The sequence below is a fragment of the Poecilia reticulata genome, chromosome 21 (assembly GCF_904066995.2).
Source record: "Poecilia reticulata chromosome 21, P_reticulata-male-v2, whole genome shotgun sequence".
NCBI classification, from domain to species: Eukaryota; Metazoa; Chordata; class Actinopteri; order Cyprinodontiformes; family Poeciliidae; genus Poecilia; species Poecilia reticulata.
In genome coordinates this window covers 23304190-23319735 of record NC_088850.1, presented here as the reverse complement: position 1 = coordinate 23319735, position 15546 = coordinate 23304190, and the positions used below count along the sequence as shown (strand labels likewise).

General features: G+C 38.7%; 1 long non-coding RNA gene across 1 annotated transcript; it reads left to right on the top strand.

Annotated features, from left to right (window-relative positions):
- The first annotated feature begins 7525 nt into the window (after window positions 1-7525).
- Window positions 7526-8888, top strand: LOC145549750 (uncharacterized). Its single transcript, XR_014085594.1, has 2 exons — window positions 7526-7703; window positions 8505-8888. It is a non-coding gene; the product is annotated as an uncharacterized LOC145549750 (long non-coding RNA).
- The last annotated feature ends 6658 nt before the right edge of the window (window positions 8889-15546 follow it).

The window sequence follows — 15546 nt, the reverse complement described above, 5'->3', positions numbered from 1 at the left end:
TGCATTCAGGGGACGGGGGCTGAATACTGGACTTTTAGCTTTATTTTCCATAAAATTCTGTGAAAATATATTGCAGTTGTGACAAAATATGGAAAAGTTCAAGGGCTATGGATACTTTTGCAAGCCACTGTACTTACAAATAGTAAGGCAAGTCCAATGACAGAAACAAGGTCCAGACAATCAACAGGTATGCACTGACAGCTCCATTTGACAAAGTCTTAGACTGAACCACAGCACAGAGGCAGTATTCATGATGGCACATAAGCAGGTCCCTAGAACCAGAGCAATAACGACCCAGATTTGTAATACCAAGCAAGATATTCAGTGAATGCTATGCAATGAGTCCCCTGAGACAATCTAGTAGCTAACACCAGGATGCAAGATGGTAGCATGATAAGAATACATGGAACGCCACAACCAAGTACCCAGAATAGTGTGAAGAAACATCTGAAGGGAATATAACCTTGAACACACCTCTTTAAAATGGGAAATGCCACACAAGGTGGTAGAAAACGAACAAGCTAAGATTCTGTGGGCCTTCCATATACAGGAAGACAAAACAGGAAAAGCAAACCAACTGAACATGGTGATCATTGAGCAGCAGAGCAAAGCAGTTGTTATGATGTAGCTATCCTGAATGAACCGAAGGTACAGAAAAAAACTAGAGAAATACCAAAGACTAAAAAGAACCATCATCCTCCTAGAACCTGTGAAAAAATTTGTCCACATAAGTGGATGACTTATTTTGGACTGTCTAGTCCACAATACTAAATTTTGCTCTAGATGGGGTCTGGTGTCCACACGTTAGGCCATTATTTTAAGACTTAGTGGTGGTGGAAGATTATAACACATTACAGGTTAGACTCAAGATGTCCAGTGTTTCTTTTGTTGTGTAAGTTTACAAAAGTTAGCAGCTGTATAGCTTTACCATGGTGCTAAACATGGTGATTTAAAATGAATAAGTATTTTTCTGAGAAAAATGATGTCCAGATATCATGTAAAAAGATAATTCTTTGTTTTTGCAATCATTAGGTCCCAATCAACCCAAATATCAGACGAATTAATAATGCATGCCATGCAAGAGTTTGGGTCTTAGGTGGTTACAAAGAATGTGGAAGTTGAAGTCAACAGTAGTGCCTGTGGTCACTGAAACCCTCAGGGTAATGACCCCTAAACTGGAAGAGTGACTCAAACAAATACCTGGAGATACATCAGACCTCTTGATACAGAGAAGCACACCTTTGGGAACTGCTAATATACTGTGAAGACCACTCAGGCTTGTGGTAGAGGACCCAAGCTTTTTTTTAATTTAATTTCCCTTTTAGGATCAATAAAGTATTTTTGAATTTGAAAGAAGGGATAACCAGTCATGGAGTAATACAGAATTACAAATATAAAAATAAAAAGCATTTATTTAAAAAATATTTAAAGTGCCAAAAATATCATGATTACTTATGTTACTGTTAGCACAAAACTTTTAATATGTATATGTTGTCGTTATCTCAATGTCGCTACTCTGCATACATGTAGATTGTCTAGGTAGTCTAAATTGTCTATTGGCAGGTACATCAGCCAACCTTTTTCTGCAGGTGTTGTGTCTGCCATTAGACAACAGTTTATGTTGGATCTTTTTATGATAGTGTTTGGAACTGCCCTGCTGCTGAAATGTGCTATACAAATAAACATGATTAATTGATTGAACAGAAATGATTAAAAGAAGTGACAACATTGCTGGTGGGAGATACCATCTAACTGTTGCCTCTTAAATAAAGAAAAATGTATGATAAACTATTTAACTTTGAAATATTGAATGAAAGATAACAAATATTACTCAAATAGTTTTTTCTTGTTCCTGGAAAAAAATCAGACCTTGTGTGCTTCAGAAACAAAATGGAATTCTCCTTTTGTTGTATCCCTCCTCCTCTATCAACTTGGTACAATCCGACAAGTCCAGGTGCAAGCCATTAGTATTCATTTAACTTGTTTCATTTGTTTTGCGTGGAGAAAGAGGTAAGACTCATACAGAATCTCTTAAGACATTTAAGTACATATAGTTTAGTAATTTTGCAGAATGTTGTAGGTTACTTGATGCTTGGATACACCAAAGCATCTGATTTGCAGCAGTTTAGCTAGTAATTACCAACCATGTTAGCCAGTGTACCAGAGTTTAAAGGGAAGGTGGCTCACTCCAGAATTAGATAAAACTGTATTTGGTCATTTTCTGTACATCAGTGAGTGATATTGTTTCACAGGCACAAATTATCCTAGATAGTAATCATTAGTATTAAGATGATGTTTTAATTTTTTAAAAGATTTTGAGAACCTGTCAATAGAAAGTCAATTATGTAGAACTGTGTACTTCAGTACATCATTTTCGCATAAAATAACACCAAATCATATTATGTACAGCAGGGGTGTCAAACTCAAGGTCTTGAGGGCTGGTGTCCAGCAACATTTAGATGTGTTTCTGATGTCACATGGCTGGATCAGATGGGATGGTCATCAACTTGACTGCACTGAGAAGCTATTTCAGTAATATACTTAAGGTGTTTTAGACCAGACAGAAATGTAAAAGTTGCAGTACACTGGCCCAGGAGGCCTGGAGTTTGACACCCCTGGTGTACAGTATCATGTTGGAATCATGTTTGCTCTCTGAGACCTCTTTGCTGACATCTTCTGCAAAGATCAGAGAATGTGTTGCTGAGTAACAATTGTTATTGCTCCTTAGGTGAAGATAAAGAAGGATTTGATGTAAAATACCCCAATTCATTTAAAGGTGAGTTGTGACTTTATTATGCATAGGATTCCAGTGTTTATTAAAGGATTGTTTTTTCCTTTGTTTTGCTTTTTCACTTTTAAACTATTTTTATACTACACATTATTAGCATAGATCATGTTCGATGATCATTATAATCAGAATACCTTTCTTTTTCCAAAGGAGACAAGCAACTGCTCAAAATACAAAAGCTTATATATATATATATATATATATATATATATATATATATATATATATATATATATATATGAGGACTGAGTTTTGAAATTACAATTACAAAATAATGAGTTGCATTCAGTTGGTTTAAGTAACCACAGAAAGACATACATTTAGATCAATTGACTGATTTTGAAAAATTTTCATTTCATTTGCTACTATTTGATATATCTGCATTGTTTAAAGTTTATCCTACTTATTATGTGTACCTACAGGTAGAGGTGTGTTCAGCTAAAGGTGCTTTGCTCATACAGTTGGTGGACTTTATTTATGGAATAATTCAGTGTACATCCCTTCATTTCAGATTTCCAAAGTTGAACCGTCAGGCTGGTGATGTGGACATGCGGATCCTGTTCAACCAACCCTCCAGAGGTAATTTTGGTCTCCAACGACCAACTTATTCTCTAAAATAAAGTAATTGAAATGATATTAAATATTGTTCAAACACACATGTGTTGTGTAATACTAGATATGTTAGCTGCATAAAAAGGAGGACTGAGTTTTGGAATGACAAATATAGAAGAATGAAATTACATTTAGAAGCGCACATACACACAGGTCCTGTGTAATACTCAAAATGTAAGGTGCAGGAATAGGGAGGACTGAGTTTTGAAATTACAAGTATAGAAGAATGAAAGTTACATTGAGGAGCACACATACACACAGGTCCTGTGTAATACTCAAAATGTAAGGTGCAGGAATAGGGAGGACTGTTTTCTACATTGGGAACAAACTCACATATAGTGAGTGTTCTTTACATTTCAGATTTCTAAAGATGAACTGTGTCAGGCTGGTGACGTGGATGCATGCGGATTCTGTTCAACCAACCCTTGCAGAGGTAATTTTGGTCTCCATCGACCAACTTATTCTCTAAAATAAAGTAATTGAAATCATATTAAGTACTGTTCAAACACATAGGTGTTGTGTAATACTAGATATGTTAGCTGCATAAAAAGGAGGACTGAGTTTTGGAATGACAAATATAGAAGAATGAAAATTACATTTAGAAGCGCACATACACACAGGTCCTGTGTAATACTCAAAATGTAAGGTGCAGGAATAGGGAGGACTGAGTTTTGAAATTACAAGTATAGAAGAATGAAAGTTACATTGAGGAGCACACATACAAACAGGTCCTGTGTAATACTCAAAATGTAAGGTGCAGGAATAGGGAGGACTGTTTTCTACATTGGGAACAAACTCACATATAGTGAGTGTTCTTTACATTTCAGATTTCTAAAGATGAACTGTGTCAGGCTGGTGACGTGGATGCATGCGGATTCTGTTCAACCAACACTTGCAGAGGTAATTTTGGTCTCCATCGACCAACTTATTCTCTAAAATAAAGTAATTGAAATCATATTAAGTACTGTTCAAACACATAGGTGTTGTGTAATACTAAATATGTTAGCTGGATTAAAAGGGAGGACTGAGTTTTGAAATTACAAGTATAGAAGAATGAAAATTACATTTAGAAGCACACATACACACGGGTCCTGTGTAATACTCAAAATGTAAGGTGCAGGAATAGGGAGGACTGAGTTTTGAAATTACAGGTACAGAAGAATGAAAGTTACATTGAGGAGCACACATACACACAGGTCCTGTGTAATACTCAAAATGTAAGGTGCAGGAATAGGGAGGACTGTTTTCTACATTGGGAACAAACTCACATTTAGTGAGTGTTCTTTACATTTCAGATTTCCAAAGATGAACTGTGTCAGGCTGGTGACGTGGATGCATGCGGATTCTGTTCAACCAACCCTTGCAGAGGTAATTTTGGTCTCCATCGACCAACTTGTTTTCTAAGATAAAGTCTTTGAAATGATATTAAGTACCAGTGGTCCCCATCCTTTTTATCACCGCGGACCGGTGAAGACTTGGCCATTTTTCTGTGGCTCGGGTTCTTCTTTTATTACCCCAAATTTCCCCTTACAACAATCTTAGAACGTTGCTTGCAATAATCGTAACCGTTCATCCTGCCATCTATGGCATGCTAAGACTGATCGCATCCAGTCGTTGGAACATTGGGACTGCTCCGATCTAAAATCGGGCATATTCTCACAGCTTGTAGGGTTTTCCTTGATTGGGAGCTAGAACTCAACCTGTTCAATTTGACAGGCAGCCAATCAGAAAGCGCTGTGACGTAGCTCATGGAGGGGAATCCCAAACAGCTGAGCTGACATGCCCAAAATGAGTCCGGTGGACATCGGAGATATGTGGAAACAGCATGAATGTTTATTCAGCATTTCGTACAAAGAATATCCACAGAAATGATGACAAGTGGAGTTGGAGCAAAATTGCTACCACAGTTGATAAACCCGGTAACTTTTCAGCTATCCATCATTAAATTAACGTGACACAAGGCTATTCATTCAGTCAAGGCTTGATGCTTACACTAGCTATATGCATTGTAGGTAGATTGTAGTTGTGACATCATTTTGTACTAAAGCCTGCTCACATGGCAAGATTTGCTCCTGTTATGTGGCTGGACACACAAACCTGTTGTACTTTTATCAGCTCTGTGGTCACAGAATTTGGAAAATCGTCTGACAATCCTAAAATCTTGCCGTGTGAACCACACTTAAGACTTACAAGCTATACTCCTTGTTTCTCGTCTCGATCACTGCCATAATGCTCTCTGACTCTAGTCGCTATGCTAACGTTCACACATCCCTTCAATATAAGATTTGAAAATGCCACAAAAACAAATATTTATTTTCATGAAAATTTTAACTTACGACAATGACAAATTAATGGGAGTCCTGAGCTTGTTTCTCTGCAATGAGATGATCCCACTTTGGAAATGATGACACACAATGCAGAGGGTGTAATGGCAAAGCAGTTTGAAGCTCCATTGCCTCATTTGTAAGCCGGTACATATTATGCAGAGTGGGCTTGGAACATGGGAGTCACCTACAAGTCCAGGATAAATCCACTCTCCTGTCTCTGGTCCTTTTCCCCTTTTCCAAAGAAACTTTCCAAACATATCGCTTTCTTACTCATTGTGGGCTCAATGTTAGTGAGCAAGACATAACCGAGAGAATCCGGTTAAAGGGTTTTCAAAATAAACGATCCTCCATACTCAGACAATATGTAACACGAAAATATTTTTCTTGTGCGGCCCGGTACCAATTGGTTCACGGACTGGTACTGATCTGCGGCCTGTGGTTGGGGATGACTGTTAAGTATGGTTCAAACACACAGGTCTTGTGTAATACTTGATATGTAAGCTGCATAAAAAGGGAGGACTGAGTTTTGAAATTACATGTACAAAAGAATGAAAGTTACATTTAGAAACGCACATACACACAGGTCCAGTGTAATACTCAAAATGTAAGGTGCTGGAATAAGGAGGACTACGTTTTGAAATTACAAGTACAGAAGAATGAAAGCTGTTTTAGAAGCAATCATACACACAGGTCCTGTGTAATACTCAAAATGTAAGGAGCAGGAATAGGGAGGACTGTTTTCTAAATTGGGAACAAACTCATATTCAGTGAGTGTTCTTTATATTTCAGATTTCCAAAGATGAACCGTGTCAGGCTGGTGACGTGGATTCAGGCGGGTCCTGTTCAATCAACCATCCAGAGGTAATTTTGGTCTCCAACGACCAACTTATTTTCTAAAATACAGTTTTTGATATGATGTTAAGTACAGTTCAAACACACAAGTCTTGCGTAACACTTGATATGTAAGCTGCATAAAAGGAGAGAACTGAGGTTTGAAATTACAAGTACAAAAGAATGAAAGCTACATTTAGAAGCGCACATACACACAGGTCCTGTGTAATACTCAAAATGTAAGGTGCAGGAATAGGGAGGACTGAGTATTGAAATTACAAGTACAGAAAAATAAAAGTCACATTTAGGAGTGCACATACACACTGGTCTTGTGTAATACTCATCATGTAAGTTGCAGAAATTTGGAAACTTGAATTTTGAAATTACAGGTAGAAAAGAATGAAAATTACATTAAGAAACGCACATACACACAGGTCCTGTGTAATACTCAAAATATAAGGTTCAGGAATAGTGAGGACTGAGTATTGAAATTACAAGTACAGAAAAATGAAAGTCACATTTAGGAGTGCACATACACACTGGTCTTGTGTAATACTCATCATGTAAGTTGCAGAAATTTGGAAACCTGAATTTTGAAATTACAGGTTGAAAAGAATGAAAATGACATTTAGAAACGCACATACACACAGGTCCTGTGTAATACTCAAAATATAAGGTGCAGGAATAGTGAGGACTGAGTATTGAAATTACAAGTACAGAAAAATGAAAGTCACATTTAGGAGTGCACATACACACAGGTCTTATGTAATACTCATCATGTAAGTTGCAGAAATTTGGAAACCTGAATTTTGAAATTACAGGTTGAAAAGAATGAAAATTACATTTAGAAACGCACATACACACGGGTCCTGTGTAGTACTCATAATATAAGGTGCAGGAATAGGGAGGACTGAGTTTTGAAATTACAAGTATATAAGAATGAAAGTTACATTGAGGAGCACACATACACACAGGTCCTGTGTAATACTCAAAATGTAAGGTGCAGGAATAGGGAGGACTGTTCTCTACATTGGCAACAAACTCACATTTAGTGAGTGTTCATTACATTTCAGATTTCCAAAGATGAACTGTGTCAGGCTGGTGACGTGGATGTATGCGGATCCTGTTCAACCAACCCTCCAGAGGTAATTTTAGTCTCCGACAACCAACTTTGTTTCTTATATAAAGTCATTGAAATAATATTAAGTACTATTCAAACACACTGGTCTTGTGTAATACTCATCATGTAAGGTGCAGAAATTTGGAGGACTGAGTTTTGAAATTACATGTAGAAAAGAATGAAAGTTAAGTTCAGATGAGCACAGACACATGGATCCTCTGTAATAAACTGGATAGGTTCATACATTAGGTGGACATTGTTTTATTTTTAGAAACAATCATTCAGTGTGTATACCTTCATTTTAGCTCTCCATAGAGATGCCTTGTCAGGCTGCTGAGTTGGATGCATGCAAATTATTTTCTGGCAACTCACCTGACATAAGTTTTATCTCAATGACCTTTTTATTTTCTAAAATAGTCATGAGAATACTAAGTACTGTTCAAACACATGGTTATTACGATTCAAAACAATTAATCATAACAATTCATTGGTTTTGATACCTACACAAGTGTCAGGATAAAATTCTTATTTTAAGATTACACTTTTTTGGTTAACAGTGGTTAACTGTGTGTGAGATCATGATATCATCCATGATGAAATGTCAAGTTTAGAAAAATGTTTTATGTGAAGGACTGTTTTCACCTCTGAAATGGAGTGGTGTGTGATGTAAAGGTCATTTTTTTGAGAATGGGAATTGGGTTCATCTTTTGAATATGATCTTCCATGTCTAGTTGTGCTGTATGTTGAAATTGAGTCATAGTGCAGCACTGACTTTTTAAATACTTATGCTACCTCCCTTTGTCAATTCTTACTTTTCTCTGTCTAGTTTGCAACCAGTCCCTGCACAAAATGTGTTATTGTAAATAAAAGGAGGACATCACTGGTAAGCTTTTAGTAGAAATATTCTTGCTGAAACGCTTTCAATGTATACAAAATATGTTTTTAATCAACAGGTCTGTCCAGAACAAAGTTCAAGTGAAGCGATATCATCAGAAGAGGAGTATGCTCCTGATTCCGTAGATGATTCAGACATCTCATGGGATGACAAATGCACTCCACAGAAATATGGAGTAGTTATAGTCCATATTTCCATTTTTGGACTTCTTAATGCACATAAATTTTATGTTTTTTGTATGTGTATGCCATGGTCCTGATAAATAAAATTGGCCCTGACAATTACTGTTGGTGTCATGGGCGGAGCCAAGCACCTCATTATCGTTTGTCCTTTTAATACAGCATTGGGTCACATTCTTGTATTTTGAGTTCTGAAGTGTGTATCTAAATTTTTAAGTGAGATCTATGTTGTGTAGCTCTAACAAGATTTTTGACAACTTACTACGTCTTTCTAGCATAAGTGGAAAGGGGTGTCCGTTTAGTGTTGCAAAAAACTGGTTTGAAAAAAGTGTCCTGCTAGTACACCAAAACCAGTATGTGTGTGTGTGTGTGTGTGTGTGTGTGTGTGTGTGTGTGTGCGTGTGCGTGTGTGTGTGTGCGCGTGCGTGCGCGCGCGTGTGTGTGTGTGGCTGAGAAGTAGTACTGGTGGAGTAAGGGAGTAAGAGAGGGTTACCAAGGCAACTGGTTACTCAGCGACAAGTTCTACGTAGAAACACTAGTGTTACATCAGTCTCATATCCCAACCTCTCCCCTCCCCCACCGTTTTATACCAAGGAAAATATTCCAACAGGTCGTTAAAACGCTCATCTCCTCCAGATCTGGTGACACATAAACATTTCAACCTCCAGATGTGACTCGGCTATTAGAGCTAAAGATGCAGCTTTTCATTTATTAATCTTATCTATTAATCAGCTGGAAGAAATTAGCATCTGAGGCCGAGGAGGTCAAAGAAAAAGCCCTGATTGTTTTCAGGAAGTCACATTCATAGCATTCTTTACTCTTACAGCCACCTGCAGTCACTGAAAAGGGTAAATAGTATTCAAGTAACCATGGAAACATCAGGAGGAAAAATTGAGAGAGAAAACAGAGAAAAATTGCAAAGGCTCGCTCCAAGGTGACAGTATTGATGGAGTTTTTTCAGTTTTTTTTTTTAAAGAGAATATAAGATGCTTCCTGTCCTGTGTTACAGCACATTGCCCACCTGAACTTTGACCATTAGCTCAGCACAGAGTATACAACTGAAGCATGTCACCAAATAAAACAGCTCCAGCTGACACCAGGGCGCATATGAAGACATGAAATAATGACTTGTTCCTGTGCTGGATGATGCCTGTTCAGTTCAACAGCATCAGAGTTATTATCAGCTGGATCTGAGTCACACAGCCTGGAGGTTTCCACCAACTCAATGATCAGAAACTCCTGATTAGAAAAAATGGTTAACTTAGTTGATGTAGTTACAAACAAATCAGCTGCAACTACTCAAGTAGTCCTCATTGGTTAAATGTGCTCATTTTTCAGATTATTCTCTAGTTTAAGCATTGATGCACCATATTTATTCTCACTTTCACTAAACCTTTATTCACTACATGAAGTGTTACAGATGCAAACACATTCATTATAAACCAGTAGCCATCAGAGAAGTTCACAAGTCATTCATCCAAGTCCAGATATATATATATATATATATATATATATATATATATATATATATATATATATATATATATATATATATATATATATATATATATTAGAGGTGTGCCGATCGATCAGTCACCGATCATAATCGTGCCGATTTCCGTGAAAAAGTGTATGATCGGTGATGGCCGATCACGGTCTCTTGTTGCCGATCACACAAACCGATCACCTGCTTCTCATTTCACAGCCTGCCTGTGCAGCTGGTCTCCTCTTTCCTTCACACTGCGCAAACGTGCAGCAACAAATCCTGAGCGATGTGGAACAATAACGCACTGAGGGAATGGGGACGTTTGAGTGTTGCGGCAGAAAATTGAAGCACGTCAAAATGCATCAACACAACGAAGCTAATACGACATAAAAACAATGCCATACTTGACGGAGTTTGGCTACATCGAGGCTCACTGCAGTAAAAAAGACATATGGAGGATCAGATAGCAGGTAAAGCAGCGCACAGCTACAAACACTCACCCGGATTAGCATGACGGTCAGAAAGCTAAACAAATAACCCGCAAAATTATTTAAGTCTTTGAGCTGCGATGTAAGACGCTGGTTCTGCTCTCGCTGTTGAACCGCTGCTACGCGCTACAGGTAGTAATATTTCTCAGACGGAGTGCCGCTTCTGCTCCACCTGGTAGTGACTCTCACACCAAACCTCTGCTTAAAGCTGCAGCATCTAACCTAAAAAATACATTTTACATACGTATTAAAACTTTCGCTGTCCTAACATGAGACAGATAATCTCTAAAAAAATAATCGATCTCCTACCTGTTCTGCATAATTACTCCGCTCAGTCAGAAACAGCCAATCAGAACTAGCAGTAATCAGCTAGCCGCCATGCTATCAGGAAGTTTTCATTCAGTAACTCTGGATTGTTTATTGTAATGGAACCTGTATTTGCCTTTGAATGTTAAGTTTTATACTTGAATATTTTTTGGCAATGTTGAGAGGTTTTGTTTTGGCTCTTTGCATTATTTAGCCTCTTCAGAGCCTTCATATGTTATCAGTCTGTTAAAGATAGTATTACTGATAGCAGTACAATTTGCACAATGCCTGTTTTGTTTAGTTTTCTTCTTGGAAAAAGTTATTAAAAACAAGTTTTTGTCTAAATTAAGGTGAATTCATGGCTCCTTTTTCCACATAATGTAACCGGTAGTGTTTATGATAAAAATATAATAATAATAATAATTATGTGATCGGTATCGGTGATTGGTATCGGCGATCAGCCCTCATGGGTGATCGTTATCGGCAGGAAATAACCTGATCGGCACATCTCTCATATATATATATATATATCCCAAACTGTTACATGAACATTTGACAATTATCTTTTTTTTTGATAATTATTACATTTATCTTTTAATCATTTCACAATTATTTAACATTTTATTCACATCAAAAAAGTGAAAAAGACTGATCTGTAATCATGTGAAACTCTAAAAAAATAAATAAATAAGAAGCTTTGAATAAAATCTGTTAATGTTGAATTTCTGAATAAATCAAAGTGCTTTATTGTCTGTTTGGGACCATTAGGACTTTATCTGGCATGGTTTCAGGGACGGCTTTCTTTTTCCCACGTTTGTTGTGGACCCAAATGGAGAGTGATTACATCACGGTGAACGAGGCAATGAAATAAAATTAAGAAGGTTGCTGAAGCTGGAGGTAAAATGAAACAAAGTTGAAGACATCATGGGTAGTGTAGTATGGAGTGGAAGAAACAGACTGGCTTCAAAATGCTGTAGAGGTGATTAGTGGAAACCAGGTCCAGACGAGTCTAATGGACAGAATCATTAGACTCGAAAAGGCAAAATATAGTCATGAAAAGACACAAGAAGAGACAGGGGAACAACTGCTGAGCGAAATATTAGCAGTAAATAAATAACTCTAAGCAGCCGAACCTGAACAAAGATTTCAGATGCAACCAAATCCTCAGGACTGAGTCTTTAAGGTTCTTCAGCTCAAATAGGTGATTCCATTTAATGACCGATGTACTCTTAACTTGTCCTGCTAGACTTTTGCAGAGATTTGAGACAAGATGCCAAATTGTCTCTATCATTAAAGCACCAAAATCAGAGTTCTAAACATTTGAACTTTGGAAGTTTATAACCTCACTACGCTCAGTGAGATTTTCTCCTCCCAGCTCGCTGCTAATGAACACAAGTCTGTGTTTCTTCCAGAAACAACACAAGAAGAGAAGCACAGAATCATGTGGACCCAAATCAAACACACACAAAACAATCTGAAACGCATCAAGGTTAAAGTTTTGCTTCCTTTTGCAGAAGCCAACAGACATTGGCTCAGTGAAGAAGCCAGTATAGGCAAATACCTTGGATTCCAAATGTTTTCAGTGGCTCACACTGATTGACTGCTTTGACGTCAGGGGTCCGTGTAAACCCGCCCCTCCTGTAGCCTGAAGGACCCCGACAGGAGCCCCGCCCCTTCCTTGACGTTGCTCCGGCACTGCCAGCTATTCTCACCTCCGTCCCAGCTCGTGGTTGACCTGTGGGGGGTAAACGGGTGACCCCTCCACTTTCTCTGGACACAATAGGCTTTGGTAGGCAGTGGTGGGAACGAGAGAAAAGAAGGGAGAAAAGAAGGGGGCTCCCTGCACATTCAACAGGACCCGGGCAGCCAGGGAGCCAGCGCACCGGGAACCTTAAAGGGCCATGACCATTGATGGTTGAATCAATTCGGGATGGTGACAGCGTAGCAAGGTCCCAGACTGTAACAATCACAGAATACAACCTCACTGTGTCCCTCCCCCAGGTCACAACACACACACACACACGCACGCACACACACACACACACACACACACACACGCACGCACACACACACACACACACACACACACACCACCGTGTGATGCCTTTCTAGATGAAGTGTGGGGACTTCAGAGGGGTTTAACTGGGTGGGGTTGAGGGGCGACTTTAAAAAGGCGGGGAGGGTTTAGGGTGACAAAAGAGAGGGATGGCCAGAGAAAGAGAAGAGGGCAGAAAGAGAACAGACACATACGGAGCAGCTGAAGGAACAATGCTGCTCCACTCTTTTCTGAAAGGGGAAAAAAAAAAGAAAAAAGCCAGCGCCAAACATTACTCAGTGATGAGAGAGAGCTGCTCCCTGGCCTCCTCCTCTTTCACCTTCCTTCGCATTCTGGCTGCTCCACACATTCATTGATGCGTGCATAGCAGAACACACACACAAATACACATGCATGCACACACACACACAGAGATGTTTTTCCTCTGGGGTGAGGGTCAGCGAGGTTTAGAACCTAGCCAGGACCTTTAATGGTGGATGGGTGGTCCAGGATTCATACTGCTGGTTGTGACACAGCAGGTTTGTGTAGATTTCTCTCTGGAGCTGTGAGAAAAGACTCAACACTGCCCTCTTCAGGTAAACACTGGCAGGATGGGTCAAAATATTTAGATCTGTTCACAGTGTATGACGGATTTACAAAAAAACTCCAGAGGGGTTTTTCTACACCCACTTTCTAAAGAATAAAAAACGACAGTCTGTTTTGTTTGAAGGGTGTAGGGGGTGTTTTAGGGGTTACTGCCCTTCAGACACATTGAAAGCCAGAGGTGGTACGTGGTTGTCGTGGCAACAGAGTGAGTTGAAGGAGCTGTGAGCTCACTGATGTGGAAACGGTCCCGTGAGTAGTAGAAGTTTAAGATGGCTGTCAGACAGATCTGCCTGGATTACATCACCTCATGGATTCTCACTGCGTTCTCATGAAACTGACTGAGGGAAACAGATGCAGCTCATTCTTACTGCCTTTAGCCGTGCTGGTGAAAATTAGTTTTCAAAAGCCTTTGTTTCCATGGTCACAGAAGCTACATGACAAGCCGCAGGAAGTGAATTATGTATTTTTTCCACGTTTCTGAGGTTTTAACATGCAGGAAATCAAAAAGAAAACACAGTACCACAAAGACTGAGCAGCCAGATACAGAAGGCTGGTTCTGTCTGGTTCTGTCTGGTTCTGTTTTAGGGACGACTATAGAATCCATAGAGATGATGATGAACAGAAGAATTCTTCATAGGATCAAACAAATTATGACCATGCTCTTCACATGACTGTTTTGGGAAGGCAGAGCATCTTCAGTCAGAGGCTTCTTCAGACTCAAAGATCCTCTGCAGCACAGACTGCTGCAGAAGATCTTTCCTGCCAACAGCCATCACCATCTTTAATAACTCTTTGAAGAATATAAACGAATGAGTTACAACAACATTTAATTTCCCTAATTAAGTCCCTAATACAGTATTTTTAAATTTGAATTTCATCACATCAGAACCGTACATTTCAGTGTATTTTAATTGGATTTTAATTGGAAATCATGTAAAACATCAACATACACAGCAGTGTGTAAAAGATGTGGAAAAAGAATGGTGCACAGAACTAAACATTTCATTTCCAAAACTATATATTTAATTTGCAAAGTAAATATTAATTTAGTTTATTAGTTATTGCTGTTAATGTTTTTCTGTTTAACTTTACACATTGCAATCCTAAAGAAACAAGAGATTAAGATTATTGCTATTGCTTTAATTTATTTAGCAAAGGGTGTGAATAGAATAGAATAGAATAGAATAGAATAGAATAGAATAGAATAGAATAGAATAGAATAGAATAGAATAGAAGTAGCCATTCTTGTCCAGCAGAAGGGAAATTCAGGTGTAGCAGTTCTACTAAATGTTGACCAACACTCACAGTGCTCACAATTCACGATAAATAGAAATGTATGCCAAAGCCTCAGATATGGTTGAATTATGTGTAGTATAATCCAAGTAAATGTTTTGTGACTCTGATCTGCAGAAGAAACATGATTTGAAACAGTCCAGAAGAGGAACATGAAAGCATAAATGATGTTTTAAGTCAGATGGATGCTGATTAAATGTCTTCCTGCTGATAACCAGCTAAATGAATTCAAAGCCATGCTTTCAAACTTCCCCCAGTCTTTACGCGCTCTGGTCTGATTCCAGCAGGAACAAACGTAACCCTCTCTGTGTTCTTACAGACAGGAAACAGATGTGGCTCAGACTGAAATTTCAGCCAGGATGTTGTCGTTGTTCTGTGTCTGTGCTTTTGTGACGGTTGTGACAAAAAACTGTGGGACTGAAACGAAGACGCATCATCAGACTGTCCTAAATGAGCTCCTCTGTGTGGCCTGACTCGTCTGGAAGCGACCCGCTTTGAACTGGAGAGACGTGGAGTGGAGCAGCGCTGCAGCGTGACGGCAGAGCACCGCCTCCTCTGGCAGAGCCCCCTGTCTTATTTT